The following is an 11,357-nucleotide window of genomic DNA, read 5'->3' as shown; positions in this document are numbered from 1 at the left end:
TGCGACCTCATTTTGTGCCATTTTGTCAATTTATAGTGCCCAATGTCCCCTTATAAAATTTTAATAAATTGGTCTATGCTTTTCGTTTAAACTCCTAGGATGTTGAAAGCAAATTGCCCGAGTATAAAATCAACTTTCAGATTTTAATCAAGAAACTTAAGTCATATTTCAAACGTCACATTTTTCTCTTCACTAACACTGGTTGTTCTAAATATATGGAGCCCCAAAAGGGTCAGCATGTTGTACATAAAATAATAGTAAAACAACTGTTCCATCTCATGCATATAAAAATAGTGTGTTGAACTTACATCATATTATAATGTTCATGAAAACATCAAACATTTGTGCCTTACTTAATGAAAGTTCAGTCTGATTGACAATAAACCCAGCCTGATCTTTCTCTTCCTAGCAGCAAGCCGGGGTGCCTACCCTAAATGTAGGGGACCTTGACATGCATGAAAAGATCATAAACCTCTTTAAGGGCGAAAATGAAGGAGACATTTTTTTTTTTTTTACATCTGTTATTTAAATACCCCGTCTTCTAGTGCCACCCTGGGGAGCTGCCCACATGGCCTATATAAAAAAATAACACTGCAAGTCAGTCTGAAGAAATAATACGTTTCCCAGACATTTTCATGGAATCATGTACATTACACTATATAAAGCCCTGAGAGATTTCAGTTTGTTTCTTGGAATTCAAAATTTATTTTAAAATCCACACGGAAATTTGCTCTTTATTTAAAAATTTTACAATTGTAGAAAGCTGCTGACAGATAAACTCAAAAATTAATTTTATTATTAACTACCAATATTTACTTACAACTAAAACTAACATCACACAACTAACAAAAAACAAAACAAAAACAAAGCAATACAGATTAAAACCTATTCACCACTTATTAGAGGAAGAATTAATAAACAAAAAATGAACACGCATCAATAAATAAATAAATAAATAAACAGGCTAAAAATCCAAGAATTATCCAGAGCTTATTGCTTACCACAAGGATTTTGTTGCCTGATTCTGATTTCTAATACTTAAATGTGGATAAAATGGAAATAGGAGGCAAAATCAGATGTTAGGACCATCTTTGTGGCCCAGCAACTTTGCTTGTGCCAGACAGCCAAGACAACTAAGAGAATAGAAAGCCTTAGTTAAGGTGTAGTTCCTTGTTGTTTATGAGCTCAAGGAACCAGCCTGAGTCTCTGTGGAGGTGTAATTATGACACTCTCCTCTTACCTTAGATGAAGCTGGAGTCTCATTCAGGTGGAGCGAAATCCATATGTGCCCATACACGATAAGGTCACTTCTCCGTCACAGTACAACACAAAGGCAGACAAACCAGACAAACAACGATGTACATGCAGACTCAAACATCCGAAGAATATAGAGTGGTTAAAATGCTTAACATGAACTTGCATGGTTGGTGGGAGGAAGTCAGAAACCCAGAGACAACCCAAGGATGGATATCCACATGAAAAGCATTCTAACATCACACAGGAAGGCCTCGACTGGGATCAAGTTGCAATTCCTTGTTACTGCAACACTATGCAGCCTTGAATGATTTCTACTTTTAGTAAAAATGTGCAGTAAAATATATTAGATTTAATGAAATAAAGTGAACAATTACATTTGATCTAACAGTACTTTTATTGACAAACAAGTTAATCTAGAAAACAAAAGTCCTAACAAAACTGATTATTTAACTGGTATAAAGCATAAACTATATGTTGACTTTATAACAAATTCTTTGAATAAAGTGTGAATGTTGAACACAGCTAGCATTAACTTGCTCTAACTACTTAGCAGCTAAAAGGCTAAAGTAATCTTACATGAACACACTCAACGACTAGGCTCTTTCTCTGACTAAAAAAACCCGGGTTACAATATTTTAGCCAATGATTGGTGAAAACTACCCAATGTCTGATCCAACATCATAACCCCAGCATGTGGGTTAAAGACATAATTGTTGGGACCCCAGCCATGGGTTAAAAAAGTAAAGGCTGGTATGAGCTTTTCTGGAACTCTAAAAGAAATCACATTAACCTTGCTCCTAACAAAGCCCAGGAAGAGGACCGCAGCTAATAGAGAGACCACTGAAGGCCCATAAACTTGAGGCTAAGGCCTACCTTCAAAGAATCCTTGGAACCAAAGTAACTACGAACCTCGGCCGATCGAAAACAACCACAAGTTAAGCATTGATATGCTGCTCACATAATCCAGCATTCATTCATAAAGAGAGTAATAAGACAAGCATGGCTTGACTTTCCTTTGAGGCATGCAGAAACAACAGAAGCTCCCAAGAGACTTCTCGAAGTGAATTGATTTTCCCCAGCCTGACAGAGGACAACGGGACCGCAGCACCGCACACCTCTCTGCGTGCACGTCTAGGTATTGAGAGCTACCAGCCACACTGCGGCAACTAAAGTAGATGCAAAGTCTACCCTACAGCTACTGAGAGTAGCATCAATTCTAGTCCCATTATTCAACCACACCTGCATGACCGGACAGCTTTGCTTCCCTCAACTTATTGCCCAGGAAACCTTTTCATTAGCGTGGTTCACATAAGAGGTGGTGTTTTGGCAGAGAAAATACGTTTCGGATGAAATAATCTTAATGTTTATTTAAAGACGTTTGCTTTTTGTTTGTGTTGAGAAAACTCAGCTAAGTGCTAGCAGACTAGCTGCTCTGCTAATGATTTGGTCTGTGTTGTGTTTTTAAATTTAAGACGAACTTTGTTTAAAAGGTGGTTTTTAAGCACAGATCGACCATAATGCACTGTCAACGCTTATGAATTTTAATCATTTTATTAATGGTATTTTAAAGGTACATGTATCACTTTGAAGGAGTGGTAGCAAGCTTTAAGTTTCTTTTTGTTAGCTCCAATTGCTAACTGCTAAGGCTAACACATGTCTCGCCTACGACAAAGCCTACGGACCCTTATGAGTCCGTAGGCTTTGTCGTCACCAGGTGAGGGCCAATTAAAATTAAAGAGTTTGGTAATTGAAACGTGTTTCACTTTGAGATGACTTATTTTTGTTAATACATTTTTGTATTTTAAGAATCTGTGTGAATTATTACATGTGTGTGCAGAGTTTTGCTTTTCAGTAATGTCAGAGCTCGTTTCACCCTTTTCTCTATTGTCCTAATACTACCGCCTTATTGGGCTGGTATACAGGTCCTTCTCAAAATATTAGCATATTGTGATAAAGTTCATTATTTTCCATAATGTCATGATGAAAATTTAACATTCATATATTTTAGATTCATTGCACACTAACTGAAATATTTCAGGTCTTTCATTGTCTTAATACGGATGATTTTGGCATACAGCTCATGAAAACCCAAAATTTCTATCTCACAAAATTAGCATATCATTAAAAGGGTCTCTAAATGAGCTATGAACCTAATCATCTGAATCAACGAGTTAACTCTAAACACCAGCAAAAGATTCCTGAGGCCTTTAAAACTCCCAGCCTGGTTCATCACTCAAAACCCCAATCATGGGTAAGACTGCCGACCTGACTGCTGTCCAGAAGGCCACTATCGACACCCTCAAGCAAGAGGGTAAGACACAGAAAGAAATTTCTGAACGAATAGGCTGTTCCCAGAGTGCTGTATCAAGGCACCTCAGTGGGAAGTCTGTGGGAAGGAAAACGTGTGGCAGAAAACGCTGCACAACGAGAAGAGGTGACCGGACCCTGAGGAAGATTGTGGAGAAGGGCCGATTCCAGACCTTGGGGGACCTGCGGAAGCAGTGGACTGAGTCTGGAGTAGAAACATCCAGAGCCACCGTGCACAGGCGTGTGCAGGAAATGGGCTACAGGTGCCGCATTCCCCAGGTCAAGCCACTTTTGAACCAGAAACAGCGGCAGAAGCGCCTGACCTGGGCTACAGAGAAGCAGCACTGGACTGTTGCTCAGTGGTCCAAAGTACTTTTTTCAGATGAAAGCAAATTCTGCATGTCATTCGGAAATCAAGGTGCCAGAGTCTGGAGGAAGACTGGGGAGAAGGAAATGCCAAAATGCCAGAAGTCCAGTGTCAAGTACACACAGTCAGTGATGGTCTGGGGTGCCGTGTCAGCTGCAGGTGTTGGTCCACTGTGTTTTATCAAGGGCAGGGTCAATGCAGCTAGCTATCAGGAGATTTTGGAGCACTTCATGCTTCCATCTGCTGAAAAGCTTTATGGAGATGAAGATTTCATTTTTCAGCACGACCTGGCACCTGCTCACAGTGCCAAAACCACTGGTAAATGGTTTACTGACCATGGTATCACTGTGCTCAATTGGCCTGCCAACTCTCCTGACCTGAACCCCATAGAGAATCTGTGGGATATTGCGAAGAGAACGTTGAGAGACTCAAGACCCAACACTCTGGATGAGCTAAAGGCCGCTATCGAAGCATCCTGGGCCTCCATAAGACCTCAGCAGTGCCACAGGCTGATTGCCTCCATGCCACGCCGCATTGAAGCAGTAATTTCTGCAAAAGGATTCCCGACCAAGTATTGAGTGCATAACTGTACATGATTATTTGAAGGTTGACGTTTTTTGTATTAAAAACACTTTTCTTTTATTGGTCGAATGAAATATGCTAATTTTGTGAGATAGGAATTTGGGGTTTTCATGAGCTGTTTGCCAAAATCATCCGTATTAAGACAATAAAAGACCTGAAATATTTCAGTTAGTGTGCAATGAATCTAAAATATATGAATGTTAAATTTTCATCATGACATTATGGAAAATAATGAACTTTATCACAATATGCTAATATTTTGAGAAGGACCTGTACACAGGACAACACTTAACAGACCAAATTACTATTTAATAAAATATAAAAATATTAATATTTAATATTAAACAATATAATCATAATCATAATTACAACATAACCTTCTGGTTTTTAAAGTGGATTTGGGAAAAATATGCATTTTCATTCAGATAGGCTCATTTGGTTTTTCCTAAATTTTGAATAGAATTCAGAAGCAAAACACTCATGAAAAAAATCTCATTACTTGCCCACTAGAAATATGACTAAATTTTGGGGCACAATGTATTCTGTGTCAGAAGGACGTTGTACATAATTTTTTTTATCAGTGGGAGTGCACACACACAAAGATCACTTTTTGCCATGTTTGTCAACTGTCTAAATGGCACTAATGTCCAAGTCCACAAAGGGCTGACGTAATTTGTTACCTAATGAGCTTCCCATAAGAGAACAACCCTGAGTTTCACTGCAGGCAAAAAGATAGAGGGAATGGGAGAGAGAGCGGTGAGGGCTTCCCTGGATCTGCCCACTGGTGACAGTTCCTTTAAAGCAGAGTGCAAAATGCCCTGACAGCATAGCTAATTTTACAACATATCTTCGATCGTCCCACATGAGCGCACACATTTCTCCCTGTCTTCGCAATTACAAAATTGTTGCATCTGATTGGTTAATGTTTTCACCGCATGAAATCAAAATAATGTGAACAAGAGTAATGGATTCCACTTCTTTCTCCGTTTTTTTAGCATTGAACTGTTTCATATAATTAGATGAGTTTGTCTACTGGCTATAATATGACTCTGCAGCTGGAAAACAGGAATATATATAGATGAAAGTTTGGGAAACAAAAACAGCATCACATTCTTATCATTAATGCTAACCATCTCTGGGCTTCTCAGACCATCAGCAAGAAGCTCTATAGCTTTACTTCAAAAAAACTTAACCCTAATTTATATTTTTCTAATTCATTATCTGCTGGACCCAACATTCTACTGGTATTCTTTTAAACACAACTATGGGTTAAAGAAAAAGGCTGGGTAGTTTTAACCAAACACTGGATAAAAAATTGTATCCCAGAGCCTCATTGTTCTTCACCATTTTGAACTAGCCCAGATAATGCCCTGATCAGACTTCACTCAATCTATTCCACAGGATGAAGAATAAATGTGATTTTGGTAAAATTATGCTTCATATTAATGTTAATTTCAGTTGGTTTGTTAATGACTTTGCTCACTTGAGATATCATTGGCCTTTTACCTGCAAAGCAGGTAGCGCAAGGTAGTGCAAGCCTCGTTCAGCATTTATACTTTGGCTAAACAATTGGTCAAATGATCAACATAATAATTATGGATTCTGCTATCCAAATGTAATTGTTTGTTATAAAAGATAAAGACATTATGAGGTTTACACATTTAAGTTCTCATTGAACATATGTAGGTTCTCTTGGTGTATTCTGGCTTTCTCCTACCAATGAAAAACCTGCATGCTAAGTTAATTGGCCACTCTAAATTGTCGTTAGTTGCCCTGTGCTGGACCCCACCTCTTGCCCACTAAACACTGCAGATAAGCACCAGACTGCCCAAAACCCTGCAAGGATAAAGCAAGTATAAAAAATAGATAGATGAACAAATGTAAATAATTCAATTTAACTCAAATATTGTTTATTAATTCAGGTTATGAGTTATTCTGTTTAACACACTCTCTACCTTAGCCTTAATGATAGACATCAGCACTTCCACACATGTTTGGGGTTAAAATCCTAACCCAGTATAGTTAGTGAAACCCATACCCGACATGTGTTACATCAACCCAGGGCTGGATTGGTCCATCTTTCACTCAGGACTAGATTAGCAAAATAACACAAATTGGGTTTCTTTTACTGTAGCAGTTTTTAGAATGCAGGTTCTTAAAACACAGTTTTCTGTACACATTATTTCCATGTCTTCACATATACAGACATTCCAATATGAAACAGTCCCAGATATCAGTCATGCCTCAATTTCAATACAGTACATAGTTTGGAGTAAAGTTACAAAATTAAGTGGAAGCAGAAATACAAATAACCACAAACATATATTTGGCTACAAAGCAAACTTTATTTCCTGTCCCGGGTTTTGCTTTGTGTGCTGTGACAACCAGATTTTTGTGCCCGAGGGAGAATAATTTGTCTCACACAGTGACAGGTGTCGAAACGCATCTGAGGAAAGTGGACGTGCACTGCAGAACCAGACAGAAAACACACCTGGGTTCAGTAGCGGAAGGCCAGACAGTGTGTGTGTTTATGTGTGTGTGTGTTCTAGCATTTGTTACAGTGTAAGGCCAATGCATAGTATGTTGTGAGGACCCACAAAATGCTCCATATGGACTTAGAGCCGGATTAGGGCCCTAAAAGGGGCTTTTTTGGTTTTGGTTTTGGGTTAGGGGTTAGGTTCAGGAGTTAGGGGTTAGGTGTGAGTTAAGTTCAGGTTAGGTTTAGGTAAAGGTATGGACAGGTAATGGTTAGTTTTGTAATTATTATGATTAAAATATTCAATGTTTAATTAAGTAATAATTTGGTCTTTTAATTGATGTCCTGTGTATACCAGCCAATAAGGCAGTAGTATTAGGACAATAAAGAAACAGATGAAACAGGCTTTGACATTACTGAACAGCAAAACTCTGAACGCACATGTAATAATTCACACAATTTCTTAAAATACAAGAATTCATTAACAAAAATAAGTCAACTCAAACATATTTCAATCAACAAACTCTTTACTATACTAGAACAATTCAACTAAAACTACCAAGCCAAATAAAACAATAAGGAAGACCAATAATTATATATAATATAAACAAGGGAATAAAAGATGGTTAAAAACCATGACCAATATAGTGATGCGACATTACCATTCAATGTTATTTATGTTTGAGAACTAATGATTATCTTGAGGAATCTTAAAATGAGGCTAAGTTAGTATTAGAACTAACTTAGACAATAATTGGTATATCTTCAAACCACCAATCACGATGCAACATCGCATAAAATATTAATTTAATAAAATAATATTTCAAAGAATGATTTGCTGAATAAAACACAACCTTCTTGATAACCTCCTAACGTTTAATAAGCTGTCTTTATTTGGTGAAATAATATTTGAGGAAATATTATTTTCAGTATTCGACTGTCAGATCGTAGTCACTGTGAAGATACCGAATGGAAGTTGGCATAGGGTTTTTGTTCAGAGATTCAGCTCTGACTCCTCCTCGTCCTGGGCTGAGCTGGGTCCATATTCCAATTAATGTCTGGGGTCCCAACATTAGGTTAAGGGTTAGGGTCAAGATTAGGTCATAGAAATGAATGGAAAATAAATGGAAGTCAATACAAAATCCTTGTTAAGGTAGAAAGACATAGTGTCTGTGTGTGTGTGTGTGTGTGTGTGTGTGTGTGTGTGTGTGTGTGTGTTTCTATGTGTGTGTGTTAAGCAAGCAAGTGAATTATTAGAGCAGCAAATAATAAGTAAACAATATGCTTGGTTGTTACTCTTACATGTTTCAGATCATTAAACACATTTTAATATCATTATTATCATTATTAATATTGGTATTTTAAACCAGCCAGGCCTTATGGGGAAATGGTAACTGCCTTCTAACCTAATAATAACCTGCTTCTACCACCTTTGGTAGCAACAACTATGATCATGTTTTAATTCTTTGCCTTTTGAGTATGAACAGTCTGGTTTAAAGTCATGCCACAATATCTCAACTGGATTTAATTTGACTTTAACTAGCCCTCTCCAAAAACCTTCTTCCTCTAGCTATTTAGAGATGAAATTGCTTATGTTCTTCAGATCATTGTCATGTTGCATATACACAGTGCATTTCAATTTAAAGGTCGAACACAAATGATCAGACATTCTCCATCAGGATTTCCTAGTAGAGAGCAAAATTCATGGTTCCATCAGTTACAGCAAGTACAGAAAAAGCAAAGCAGCCCCATACTGTCACACTACCACCATCATGTTTGACTGCTGATACCCTGTTAGTTTTACACCAGATGTAAAGAAGATGGGACGCACACCTTCCAGAACAGTTTTCCAAAAGTCTTGGGGATCATCAAGATGTTTTTCAGTTTGTGTTGTTTTTGGTCAGCAGTGGTTTTTGTATACAGACCAGTTTTGCCAAGTCCTTTTTGCCACTTAACTGAGGCAAGTGAGGCATGCAGTGCTTTAGATATTGTTCTCTTTTTTTTTAAACATCCTGGAAGAGTTGTCAATGGGTTCTAAGAGTAATTATGGTAAGCTGACCAATACTGGAAAGTTAATCACTGTTCAATGTTTTCACTCTCACCGTGGTTTGTTTGCTGGAGTCCTAAAGCCTTTAAATGGCTTTGTGAACCCTTCAAGACTAAAAGCCATTAGTGACTTTATTTTTCATCTGTCCATGAAGTTCTTTAGATCAGGACATGGCGGGTTGCTTTCAGAGATATTCTGGCCTACTTCATGTTATCAGACAGGTTCCATTTAAGTGATTTTGTTTTTCTACAGGTCTGGCAGTAACCAGGTATGGGTGTGGCTAGAGAAATGTAACCAAAAAGTGTGGCTAATCACAATAAATCCATGATTTTACAAAAGGTACATTTATATTCTCACAAAGGGCCTGGTTGTTTTGGATAGTTTTTCCCCCAATGCCATTCATGGGCTATTTGGTTATTTTTGCATCATCTGAAACATTTAAGTTTGACAAAGCAAAAAACAGAAGAAAACTGTAAGGGGCCCAACACTTTCTCACAGCACTGTTATATGTACACCATTTACACCATCAAGTGCTGTAAAAGCTGGTAATGTTTGGGAGAAAGAGTAAAGCACCATGAAACATAGCAGAGGGACAGTGAAACAGTAACAGTAGGAACAATCACCATTCTTCTCTTCTGCTTAAGCCTCCTTTATAATGTGGCACAAATAGGAATTACAGCACAGAGACTAGGTCAGCCCCTTGTCCATCTCAACACAGCAACAAGCCACAACTTCACAGCAATTACCGCTGGACTGCAGTCGCTGCCAGAACATGTCCTCATCTTCTAGTGCTGATGCTAGACCACTGAATCTTTTTACAGTAACTAGTGAGTTGTAAGGGAGGCAGGTATTTCTTCAAGCGAGAACAGATACAGGGACAAACACGGTGCAAATAGAAGCTTTTTATTAACAGTTATAGTGCAATTAGGTGCAATAAAATGAAATATTCACTTGACGCAAAACCTGATTGCTGTTTTTCCTGCAGTGACATATTTTCTACAGAGGCATATTTGGATGGATTCATATATTTTACACCCGCTTGTTAATAAAGCCTATCCTCGTATGCCTCTGATAACACAAAGCAATGAAACGTGATTAGATATTGGAACAAAAGGCGGCCTTCGGAAATTTTTCTGCAGAAAAGGGCATTAGGCTGGGTCTCACTTTGCACCAGTTAGACAGCACACTTAATCAGGATTAACTCCAGCATGATGAGGGGAGAAAAGGAGCAAAGAAATGGCGAGGAGAGAGATTCGTGAAGAGAATGGGATCCCCCAACAAAGGCAATCATTGTGTTGAGAGTAAAATTGGTGCAGCTTGTAAATGTTGAATCTGTATGACATGTTAACACATGAATAAATAGTGGATGTTTGTTGAAGATTTTGTAGTATAAGTTAACATATTTTTGAAAAACTGCAGCAGATTTATAACTAACAACACCCAAGATATAAGAAGTCTGCTTTATTTTTAACCACAAGCCTTTTAGGAAAGGTGCTCAGGTCAGATGAGGCAAAAAACATAATCCCTTTGGCCTTTATGTAAAAGGCTATGCAGAGGAAAACTTACACTACACATTACCCTGAATACACAATCCCAGCGGTGAAACATGGTAGTGGCAGTATTATGCTGGGGGGACGCTTTTCTTCAGCAGGGATAGGAAAGCGGCTCTGAGTTAATGGGAGGATTGATGGAGCTAAATAGAGAACAATTCTGGAATACAAATTTGTTTGATACTAGCTGTACCACCATTTTTGGAGATCATTTGAATAAATGACAGTGTTGTCATCATAATCCCTTAATGAGTCACAATCTAAACATAGATGCTCATTTTTTATTTGAGTGGTTTCAGACTATGGACAGGCAAACATATGTCCCATAATGACAAGTGGAGCATTACATTGGCAAAAAGCAAAAAAAAAAAAAGAAATCAAAGTAGAGTATAATTTTACTTGGTAAGAAGACATTTGCCCTGCGATAAATTGGCGACCTGTCTAGGGTCTACCCTGCCTCTCGCCCGTAGATTGATGGAGATAGGCACCAGCTCCCCCGTGACCCACTATGGAATAAGTGGTATAGAAGATGAATGAATGAATGAACAAAAATATACTTTAAGGTCAACATGTTATCTCAGATTATTGGTTAATACTGGTAATAGCAGCAATAACACTGTGGGATGTGCACAAATATTGATTATTTTGGTTGTAAGCACATCAAAAGGATGTTTTCATTATCTTTTCCATTCAAATTGATTAATTAAGAGAGCAGCTTGCCATAGACTACAAACTGGGTGCATTTTAGACAAAAGTGGTGCAGAGTTAGGT

This window comes from Girardinichthys multiradiatus, chromosome 20 (assembly GCF_021462225.1).
Source record: "Girardinichthys multiradiatus isolate DD_20200921_A chromosome 20, DD_fGirMul_XY1, whole genome shotgun sequence".
In the NCBI taxonomy this organism is placed as follows: Eukaryota; Metazoa; Chordata; class Actinopteri; order Cyprinodontiformes; family Goodeidae; genus Girardinichthys; species Girardinichthys multiradiatus.
Note: the sequence above shows the minus strand (reverse complement) of the source record.